The 12,631-nt window shown below is 36.2% G+C and overlaps 1 long non-coding RNA gene across 1 annotated transcript in view; it reads right to left on the reverse strand.

The window, feature by feature from the left end:
* The window catches only part of LOC134653616 (uncharacterized), a 117,092-nt gene that overhangs the window by 40,833 nt on the left and 63,628 nt on the right, over nucleotides 1–12,631 (reverse strand). The gene's annotated exons all lie outside the window — the stretch shown is intronic.

Genomic DNA, 12,631 nt, shown 5'->3' on the forward strand with positions numbered 1-12,631 from the left:
ACGATACGCCGAGTTGATTTGGAGAGTCCTCTCTCCCTCCCACCCTCCTCGTTCACGTGAGCCCGTGCGAGACATCATGCATAATTCAACAATCAAATTGGCAAGGTGTGTATGACTGCTTATTTATTTTATGCCTAAAATTTACCGGTAATTTTCATACATATGTATGCCCGCAGGAATTGAAAAGCCAATTTGAGGTTGGCATTAAAATAAATTGTAATAATGGGACGAGAGACGATATAAATATTGCTTGTTTGCCCGACCCATTTTCGTTGATTTGGTGTGTGTATTGGTGTGTATTCATACAATGAAAAGGTCTGGCGAATTGGATTGTCGAACACAGTTGACGGCGTTTTTATTAAAACTTCTTACGACCTACATCATCTTGGTACACAGTGAATATGCTACGCTATATATACGCTATGCTAATATAAAATATCTATTATTTTTTTAGATAAAAATAGTTTTATCTAAAAAAATAATAGGTATTTTATTACACTCAGTCTTAGCTAAATTGAACCGAACTAAGAAAGGGGGTTGCATTATAAGCGTCATAGTTTCATAGAAACTTGATATTCATTATGACATGGCCACACTGCCATGCAGAGTTAGCTTGGCCCAACTCTACGAGTTCTAGATAAAAGTTGCATTTCTCTCTCTCTTTCTGCCGTATTCGACCTTCAAGATATTCACAAGAGACGACACGTAGTAGATCCATTCTAAACACGTTATAGTTTAGATATCAACTAGTTCTCTTTTGCAGCGCCATTCGGGCAACCAATGTCACTTTTACGATAGATCGTGTTAGATATCTATTAGATGTGAATTGGATCTCTAAGTCATGTCTTGTGGTTATCGTTCAAGAGTATCTCCAGAATCGCGCAAATGTCAAATTTGACAGGTTAGATCTTAAACATATCGTTATCGTATCTTGGTGATGTCTAAAAGATTATCTAATATATGTCTATTTCAAAATCCGAATCGGGCCCTTTCTCTATTCGGTCGGTGTGTTATTCGCACATATCCAATGTGCGAAAAAGCGCTGGCCTAGCGGTAAGAACGTGCGACTTGCAATCCGGAGGTCGCGGGTTCAAATCCCGGCTCGTACCAATGAGTTTTTCGAAACTTATGTACGAAATATAATTTGATATTTACCAGTCGCTTTTCGGTGAAGGAAAACATCGTGAGGAAACCAGACTAATCCCAATAAGGGCCTAGTTTACCCTCTGGGTTGGAAGGCCGTCTGGCCTTCCAACCCAGTCGCTTTCGTAATAACTAGTACCCACGCCAATTTCTGGGATTACAGATTCTCTTTCCGCACAGACTCTAGAAGTGACCAAAATAATGGTCTTATCACTTCAAATGGCATACGTCATTTTTGAGCTGTTGGAACTTTGATTTTATTTTAATTAAAAAATCAAATTTAAAACTTAATTGACGTATTTAATAGGTATGTACATTAAAAGTAAACACCAGAAATGATAAACAAAATTTAATTTCGCAATTTACAGAATGAATGTGAGAAATAAATTTTAGTTTCACTTCGCATGTAAGATAACCGCGAAGAGCAGGCACTGCCTAGAAAATAATTTACACTGATGAATATTTAAATATCGCGGCCTCTGCTATTTAGTGGCTCTACACCGCGGGTATTAACATTTCAAAGAACATATAACGGTGTTATCGTTAGCTCTTTATAATCTAACAAACAAACTAAAACTTAGAAGCTTATTTTGTTAAAGGTCAAACATTTAGTACCTTAGTTACTGGGTAAGTACCCACTTCATCTTTGGGTTGGATCCGTATTAAAATTTTAAAGTAATTATTATTAGTTCTTTACGTAGACACATTAAAATAATGCTTAATATTTTCTTCTAACGAAAATAATAGATCTCATCAACTACAATCAGAATCAGAAAAATCATCACGATTAGGTAAATTAGGTAAATACGCTCATGTATATGAACTTGACACTCTCTGAATGTTGATTCAAAATGTGTCTTATTATTATTATATATGTATATCGTTACTTTTAGTTATTTATGTAACCATAACGATAACATCTGTGTACAGTCAGTATAGTCATTGAACTTATCGATTATACCATTCCATATCAGAAATGATGTGCCGATTTCACAGTATTAACCAGTCTACCCTAGAGAACTTAATCCATTAGATACATTTTGATTAGGTTACACAACCCGCTTGCGGCTCCTTTACCCAATGCATGCTAGTTACACTACACGCGCATTAACTATATGTATATGCACAGCTGCTATTCGACGGGCAATCGATTCCTTTGTGTTAATTCCTGATTCGGGACGTTCATTACAACAAATTAAGCCCGCTTTGTAATTTGTACTCGAAACTCTGAGTTAATTGCAATTAATTGTTTTGTACACGTGAACAGCGTAAGGTGCTGGGACAGTAATGATTATCTCGAGTACACTCGATACGTTTAATGTGTCATTTTAATTGCAATTGAGCTCATTTACTTTTACATTTTGATTTTTGTGCTTTGACATGCAAATGGCTGCATCGAGTATTTTAAACAATAATATATTTAGCGCAGCCTGCACTAAAGATACACATTTAAGTATTTAAACTGAACGGGATCTTAATGTGTCCAATTTGATATTTCAGACGTATTGCAACGCCTAAGGCCTTGGAGGAGCTGGGTCATCAAAGAAACATCGAGGGAAACGTATACTTAATTAATATATACCTACATGTAATTAGATGATTTACCTGAATACTCATGAATTTCAAATATAATTTATACTTAAATCGAAAACACTTCAAATGCAATACTTAAAAAATATTAATGTTGAAATTATACACGTAAAGAAGAAAGAGGAGAAGAGTCCTAGGATAGCAGTGCCGTCATATAGCGGCCGTCACCATACAAATCTAGGAAAACAAAGCTTAACAACTCAAATGCGTAACACACTTAAATCTAATAAACTTTTACACTCACACATTCTTAGATTTCATTCACACATTTTTCTCTACCTCCTCACAACAACCTTACACATATACAAGTACACACTCCTCTCTCTTTCCTAAATGATTCCTATTCTTATGTTTAGTATAATTATACATTTTATTTCTGGTAACTCGTGATGATCATGACCCCCGCGATACAGGCCTTGCCTAAACTGAAAATCGTAATTAGATTCCAAAAAAAGTAAGACAATGTTGCCACTTTTTACTAGCGCGTCTTGTATTTCTGTAAAAATAAGTAAATAAAACTACTTTTTTTAAATCGTAGGAGTAAAATTACCAATAAATAAATTATCTTAGCGTGTTTATTTATAAAAAGGAATTTACTATTTTACAAACAAATTATTGCAGTGGCAACATTTTTTGGAATCTAATTACGACTCGGAGTATAGTGCGGGGTTCACCGTAACGTTCTTGCTAAACTTTTATTATGAATAAAAATATTGTTATATTGTTATTGTTAAAATAAATATAACTTAAGTTCGGCTTACCATACAACAACACTAACAAAGTATGCAATAACTGGACACAAAGCTAACTCCTACAAAGATTACATGCGTGTACTCTACGATTAATTCATTAGAATAAACGGGACACAAACATCCCCGGCTCGCGATAAGAGTGCGGCGCTAAAACGTTTTTGTAATTACGAGTACTGCCGAGATGCTGCAATGCAGTCAGCAGTAATTTCTGCTAATAGTCTTAAGAGGCCATATCTATGTAGGTTGTACCTACTTATACTAACGTAGCATTGTTAATCATGTAGGAATATCGTAGGATCGGGTTACGTTTATCCAATAGAGGGTAACTTTGGCCCATGTAAAAGGGGTCTAATAAAAACAAAAACGTGAAAAGTCAGCTAAAACTAACCCGATAATTTTAATTCAAATTTGCACAGGGTTAACACCAATTATCAGGCATCTCACCAAAATCATATCAAATTGTTAAAACAGAATCGAATGTACCGGAAGCACAGCGTAAATTAATTTTAAACCAAACTATTAAACTTTTGTTCGTAAAATCCGATAGATATTGAATAGGAAAACAACGGTCGCTCATATTTCCGATAACACGTTTAGCGGTGCTGATGAAGTTAAGGTGAAAATGTTTATTTTCGTGTTAGTTAAATTTTCGCTGGCGCACGAAAACAGTATTAGCTCTAAAATGAATCGTTTGCATTTTGTTTTTATCGTTGCACCGTGCCGTGATATTGATTTTGTTCGAATTTAGTGTTAAAAACCATTTCGTTTCAGCTATAAACTGAATAGGTAGGTAACTTTTAGGTTTTTCATGGCATAGAGATTTTTCTTTAGAGACTGTGCGGAAAGAGAAGAGTTGTGAAATGTATGGGACCCAATACATTCTACGTCTCTTCTCTTTCTTAAAGATGAATTCATTTTCCAAGGAGGCGGTATATTCTGGGGATTCTCAAACGTCAGATAGGACTTTTCTAGAGATTTCGACCTTTATCCTATCTCGACTGTGCTAGAAGCATTCGTCTTAACCATGAAAAGGTTAAGTTCGTACGTCATATGTTACTACATATAAAAGTTTCTATATTACATTCTCGTTAATAACATAATATTTCCACCGTAAGTTGTATTACCTGGGAGCTGTTAATATGAAGTGCGCGAGGCGAGGCGCCATATTGCAAAAGTTTTAATTTTTCTCTAACCTCAACTTCGAGGCAAGTCGGTGCCGGTGTCAAGTTTCAGAGATATTATGTCATTAGATTTAATCTGGGATATGTCTATACCGGGACTTTTAGAAGTTTAAATGTGGTTAATAAATGATTTTCCTGAGAATAAAAGATTTTTCTCTCGACACTTAGTTTCGGAACATTGAAACAGATTTCTCAGCATGCGTACTCTGATTCTGATAACAGGTTATGCATTTAATCTGGATTTGTTATGGCTATTATCTGTCACTATCAAAAGTTATATTTGTTATACCACAAACAGTACTTCTATGTTACGAAAAGACGGACATGTAAGGTAAATAAATCAATTTAATATATGGGAGGCACTTTTGGGAAAGTTAAATAGAAATTAAAAAAACCTATAAGTATAGTTTTTTTTTCTAATTTAAGCCTTAGCCTTCTAAAGGTCGCTACATTCAATTATTATTTTTCCATCTAAAATTAAGTACAATTTAATGTCCATCGTCAATAAAAAACCGGCCAAGTGCGAGTCGGACTCGCGCACGGAGGGTTCCGCACCATCAACAAAAAATAGAGCAAAACAAGCAAAAAAACGGTCACCCATCCAAGTACTGACCCGGCACGACGTTGCTTAACTTCGGTCAAAAATCCCGTTTGTTGTATGGGAGCCCCACTTAAATCTTCATTTTATTCTGTTTTTAGTATTTGTTGTTATAGCGGCATCAGAAATACATCATCTGTGAAAATTTCAACTGTCTAGCTATCACGGTTCGGTACAGCCTGGTGACAGACGGACGGACGGACAGCGGAGTCTTAGTAATAGGGTCCCGTTTTTACCCTTTGGGTACGGAACCCTAAAAAGTAAGATTTAATACTCTAATATTAACTAAATTACCAATATCCGCGATTATTTTAACGTGCGGTTATAAGTATACATTATTTTACTAGAAAAAAACGTGCCATAATTGTATCCTGACCTTCCCAAAGTTGAAAATAATTGTCTAATCTAAGTAAAAAGAATAAATCCTCTGTCATCGTAAACGTAACTCATATCCCAAAAGCGATGAGGGGTGAGCTGGAACTTCCACATTCCGCGCCCTCTGACCCGGTCACTGTAACTGGAGTTCACGTCTTATTTTAAAACGAAAAAGGCTTTATGCGCCACTTAAAAAACCCTAACATACGTCCTTAGAAAACTACTATACACGAGTGTCTCTAGAAAGAAAAAAACCTGAAACTTTTACTTTACCCTCCTCGCCAAACTTATTAAATGTCGCAGAAAGATATTTGACGGTTCCGGATATTTTATGGTGATTAAAATGTTAAGTATGTCTTTTGTTTCCCGCAGCTTTGCCTAAAGTTTCGATATTCGGTACAGCGTTGTAATAATGTCTTTGAAGCCGATATTTGTGACGCAGAGCGTCTATTCATACAGTTTGACTTTGAATACGTTAAGGTTGTTTGCGAAAATTTTAATTGGATTTGTTTAATGACATCTTGGGAAAGTTTAATCTTCGTGTTCAGGAACAGGATCTTCGGGGTCCTTGCCATGGCTACGAGATTCAGGTTCAGATTGTCATAAACCAAAGAATCAAATCAAATTTACAAAGAAAAGAAAGATAATCTATTTTTTAAATCACTAGATCCATCTTTACCTAGAATTTGCTTTTTGTCGCGAAAATAGTATTAAATTCATGTACTTACAAAATCATAATATTCAGAGTTTTTGTCTTTATTGATTCAGAAGCTACTTTACAACACAACACACAAGCCTTATTGAGATTGCTTTGTGGGACTAGATCGATCTATGAACAATTTTCTTACAATACCTATTTATTATTTATTTACTTCGAAATTGTAGCAGCTTTAAAAAAAAATATCCGCCCGTGTTAAGCTACTTGTAATATTACTAGTAATAACACTTCGAATTTACGATTCCATTCCACGAATAACCGTGTTTAAATATCAGACGCAGTGAATTATATTCGCCTGAGAACCCGGGTTTACGAGGTGCCGGTCGTATACGGCGAAACGTCAACGCATAAAAATGTCGTAATATTGCATGCAACATATATGAGCTGTATTTTATGAAGGTGAAGTAACAGCACGTGTAGTTATCAGTATAATAACAATATAATAATAATTCAGCCTTTATACGTCCCACTGCTGGGCACAGGCCTCCTCTCAAGCGCGAGAGGGCTTGGGATATAGTCCCCACGCTAGCCCAATGCGGATTGGGGACTTCACATACACCTTTGAATCTCTTGGCAGATGTATGCAGATTTCCTCACGATGTTTTCCTTCACCGAAAAGCTAGTGGTAAATATCAAATGATATTTCGTACATAAGTTCCGAAAAACTCATTGGTACGAGCCAGGATTTGATCCCGCGACCTCCGGATTGAAAGTCGGGCGTCATATCCACTCGGCCACCACCGCTTATCAGTATATTCCCTTAAAATATTTGAAATAGGTGTCCGTTGAGCTATTATTTTGTGAATATCTCGATAAAAAATCTGTTTCTGCTTATGAATACATCATGCTGATACATTACGAGTTACAAACTTTACAACCTTTTCATTTCCTCCCCACACAAACGACCAGGAGACGTTTACGTTTATCAAACAGCAATATTAATTCTGAAACATTAAAATCAGATGATTTATCCCTACTCAAGCCATGACCGATATGTCTATTTGAAAAGAAAATAGTACCTACTTCGGGGCCCGTTTCTCAAAAACTTGTAACTTGTAATACAAGTGGAAGTCCCTTTCTAACAAAAGCTGTCAAAAAGTGACACCCGCTTGTAATACAAGTTACAAGCTTTTGAGAAACGGGCCCCTGATCCATTCGGCAACCGCCACCTAGTTTAAGTCAAAGTACTGATACATAAACTGTGAAAGCAATGTTTTACTTGAGACATAAACTTGTATGCAGATGCGTCCACTAATGGCACCGCATGTGTTGGCTGTAATGCGTGATAGTGAAGGGTTACCCGGTACCTATTCGGTACTCGCACCTGTAATGTCGTCGGTTGAGATTATCATTTACCAATTTATTAGCCACCTCTCACTGAAGACAGTTTTTGATGCTTGTATTGATGAACAGCATTCAACCAAATGTTGATTCTTATCAGTTATTAAGTCTCTTGCTATCGGGACCAGTCCGGACTAGATCATTTAGCAAAAAAATATACTAGAATCTCCGCGGAATGAGAAGAGTCGTGAAATGTATGTCCCTTACATTCCACGACTCTTCTCTTTCCGCACAAACTCTACTATTTACGAACAATCTTCCAGCTGTATTCCAACTGGAACGCTAAATAAATAGGATTATGAATTTGAAACTATTCAATACTTAGTACCTAACGTAAATATTACTCCTATGATTCGTCGCAAGTAAATAAAATATCTTTTTCTACTCCCGTACTTTTATTTGTCATTTAAAGGGTCGTGCACACACCTTTAAAACCCTACGTTATAGTTGTCAAGACAAGTCTTTAGTATATTCCCCAAAAAAGAATTTGTGCATACACGCAGTATCTTTTTGGCGATTTTACGATACTTCGTGTAATGACCACTTAAAAAATATTGAATGAAATACAGTGTTGCCAACCTTATTTTAAATGTCATCTCTGACAAATAAGTGAACCATAGACATGTTTTTTTTTTAATTTCATTCATTCATTCATTCTTTTCCCGCCCGTACCCTCCATTTTTGCTACTTCTTGAATTAAAAATATTTGTTAAATTAACAATTTTATTTCAAAGTACCTAAGCTTGGTCGTAGAAAAAGTATTGTATGCAACGTTGTTTGACTGAGTCAAAAATTACTCGTGGCGTCTTTATTAACAATTTTCGGCTTCGCCTCAAATTGTTACTCACGCCACTCGCCTTTTTTGACCTCTCTTAAACCACGGTTGCATAAAATACTATATTCAACGCGTATACAAATAACATAGAAACACGTACTCGTATGTCGCCGGCAACCCGAGTACTTTAATCAACAGCTGTTTGCTTAATGAGATGACGCACACAATGGTTTCTCGCACCTCTGTAGAGCTAATACAATTTAACTTACTAGGAATTGGAGTGCTGGATGCATTGGAAGTTGGATTCTAGAGATTTCTTCGGATGTTTGCCGCAGCTAGGTAGGTATATTATTGTGCTTTTTTAAAAAAGTACATCCTGCAACGAGGGGGCTAAGTGAAATATTGGAAACGAGGGTGTTAATTATTAAATGTTACGTGCAATACTAGAAGATTAGGTAAACTTAAGTTTACTTGGGTATACCTAGTGTTACCCAAACCTTTCGGGTAAAACTTAACTTAAGTTTACCTGGGTAGGTACACCTAGTATTACCCCAGTCTTTTGGGTAAAGCCCGAAAATTAAATCAACTTCAATTTGTATTCGGCATTTACTCGTATACATCTAGGTCTACCCAACACTGGTAGGGTAATGTCAGAAGTGATGATGCAACACCTAGCATTACCCAGCCAGTGTTGGGTAGATCTACTCGTAGCTCGTACATGTGTGCGGGTAAACGCCGAATACAGATTAGTGTTGTTTAAATTTTTGGACTTTGCCCAAAAGACTTGGGTAATACTAGTTATACCAGGGTAAACTTGAGTTTAATTAACCTTCTAACATTACCCGTAACAAATACTTATACATACCAATCAAATCATTGTTAAAGCATTTTAACAGTCCTAAATATATTAAAAAATCTCTCAACATTATTTGTGTAAAAGAATTATATATTCAATAAAGCCGGGATCATTTAATTCACTGAGTACCAAGTCGGGGTACATATTTATTTTAGCTAAAATCGCATAAAAATTGTGCAAACATTTGTCAGCATAAAACTGGCTGTTCCTTTGAGCTTACAATATTAATTTAAAGTCGTAATAATTTGGGCATAAACCATGCCAATTGTAAAAAAATACTTAGGCTAGTTACTTACTGTTTGAAGAGAACTACTTAAATATGTGAATATTTTTACAAATGTTTTGTTTAAACGTTAACAGCTGCAGCTAAAGAAACAGTTGTTACTTTTTGAACCTAAGTTAAAAACCGGCCAAGACCATGTCAGGCTATGCTCAGTGTAGGGTTCCGTTGTTACCCGTCGGTCATAGGAAGCCTTGAAAGGGGATATTAGTAGGTAAGTATCACATGCATAACAAGCAAACGACAATACGACATGTTTCGTATGCGTGGCCTCTTCCTTGTTGCAAAAACTAAGTATAGGAAGTGACAAAATTATTAAAACCCACTTATGTGGACGTACCATAACTTGTTTCAATCACTTCTTGAAAGTATCGTGCGTTTCGCTATTGAAAACTATTTTCAATATTTCCCGGCTGAATTTTTGTTCTATTCAAAAAGTATATGCGGAATTCAGAAAACGATTTCTTGTGGAGCTATTTCGTTGAAATGTTTCTATTTGGTAAGTTGCGGGAAATATAGTAGAAATGTTCTGTAAACAACAATAACTTCAGCCAAGTAGAGAAGTCAAACTAAAATACTTGAAACTTCACAAGCAGTTGCTTGTATTTTCGATGTATTGAATAGGCAGAACGTCTGCTACCTATTAAAAACCGGCCAAGTGCGAGTCGGACTCGCGCACGGAGGGTTCCGCACCATCAACAAAAAATAGAGCAAAAAAATCGTGTTTGTTGTATGGGAGCCCCCCTTAAATATTTATTTTATTTTATTTTTAGTGTTTGTTATTATAGCGGCAACAGAGATACATCATTTGTGAAAATTTCAACTGTCTAGCTATCGCGGTTCATGAGATACAGCCTGGTGAAAGACGGACGGACGGACGGACGGACAGCGAAGTCTTAGTAATAGGGTAAAAAGACAGAAGTTATAACATTTATGATTTATTAATCCAACGTTCAACGCCAACGTTCTTTCTGTTCGGATACCTAATAGACATTAAGCAGTGATGTTGGTATAGGTACTCGTGTTTAATTAATAGGTACTACTTGAGTTACTAGGTAAGGTTATATTATCCATTTACATGTACAATTAAATCGTAGGCGAGTTAAGGCTTAAACTGACAACATTTTTAAGATTCACCCTTATTCTACCTTAATAGCCCGTTTATCTTACCCTCCAAGTAAAACGTATCGACTATTCCGTATTTCACTTAAAGAGTTGTTTTGCTAGGCGGGTCGCATGAATAGCAGCCTTTTGATGGAAATTTAATGAGCGCAAGGGAGGACTGACCATTACTGAGACAAGGGTCGCTATTCCCACCGTCTACCTGGCACTGGTAAGTCGAGGCCTCTAGTCGATTAGCTTAAGTACGTTCTCAAATACTTATCGTTATTAAAGGATCTTGAGTTCACAGTTTACATTGGTTCGTCAGCTGTTTGATTCTCCTGCGCTTGGTAAGCGTCGAGAATGTAAGACAAGGGCCGTTTCAATGCACTGTCCGAAGGGGGATGTGCAAAATTTGAAACGTTTTTGTTCATCATTGTACCTATGCATATGGACACTACAGGTATATGGATAGGTATAAGTTATAATTTCGATTTTATAGTTGACAAAAAATGCTAAACTATGAGTAAGGTCTTGCTGCCGTATTCGAACTTCAAGATATTCACAAGAGACGACACGTACTAGATCCATTCTAGATACGTTATAGTTTAGATTTCAACTAGTTCTCTTTTACAGCGCAATTCGGCCAACCAATGTCACTTTTACGATAGATCGTGTTAGATATCTATTAGATGTGAATTAGATCTCTAAGTAATATCTTGTGGAAATCGTTCAAGAGTATCTCCAGAATCGCGGAAATGTCAAATTTGACAGGTTAGATCTTAAACATATCGTTATCGTATCTTGGCGATGACTAAAAGATAATATCTAATAGATGTCTATTACAAAATCCGAATCGGGCCCTAAGTCTCCCGTTCTCGCTGTAAGCGGCGTTAAGTATTTATTCGATTATTTAGTATTTAAAATTGATTATACTTAGATCCAATTTCTAAACTCAACATTATTCGTGTGCAGCAACTTTTCAAAAGGATATTTCAATACGAAGGACCGTAGAGCCGTTTTCAAATTAAAGTCTGTATTCGCTTTCATACCTTAACTGGGTATTAAGACATCCGCGGAGTTAACAAGGTCCTTAACTATTTGCTGAATGCCGGCCTTTCAGGCTAAACTCGTTAACTAAAAACAAACAGCATGTGCCGCTAAACGAGAGGCTTATTCAGATCTTAAAATAAGGTTATACCAATAATGTAAGGCTTATATCGCTGTGGTACACTTTTCTTTAGATACTTACTTATCAAGACGAGTTTAAAAAATTAAATAATATTTTTGCCTTCATTCGCCCTTCATATTTTATATGTTATTCAATGCAACAACAAAATGCGCTGCGAGTAAAAAACAGTGTCAATAAGAATCAATAACATATTTTAGACCTTACCGCTCCCAATATAAGACTCCCGTACTCATATTAGTGGGAGAGACTCCCAGAGATTGATGTATGTAATATTGTGTTGGTAACATATTTTTAAAAATCTGATTTCGCCTCTGAGCGCAATTTTTACGGTCTGAAGAAAAGTCTAATAAAGTCGCCAATGTACGTATATATATAAACAGCATAAAAGTGACATAATATGGATAAAAGTAATTGGTTTTGAATGGACACTTGTTGTGCGCCGTATGCATATTTTGGCTGTGGTTCAAAGTGTTGAAAATTATTGTCTGAATAAAAATGCTGAATGGTGGGAGCATGGTTCAAGCATAACAATAATATGTATAGCCTGTTTTATAGTACACGGTTACTGTAACCTGCCTTTTATGGAAAACTCCACCTTGACTTCCAGACCTTGACAAAACTTGGGTAGTTGTCACGCCACAGCCGTAGCTTTCGCGGAAGGAAATTGCTCTAAAACCTATGTCTTAAATAATTACCTAATCTTGACCTAAATATACGTTAAGAACTAAT

Source organism: Cydia amplana, chromosome 13 (assembly GCF_948474715.1).
Source record: "Cydia amplana chromosome 13, ilCydAmpl1.1, whole genome shotgun sequence".
Lineage (NCBI taxonomy): Eukaryota > Metazoa > Arthropoda > Insecta > Lepidoptera > Tortricidae > Cydia > Cydia amplana.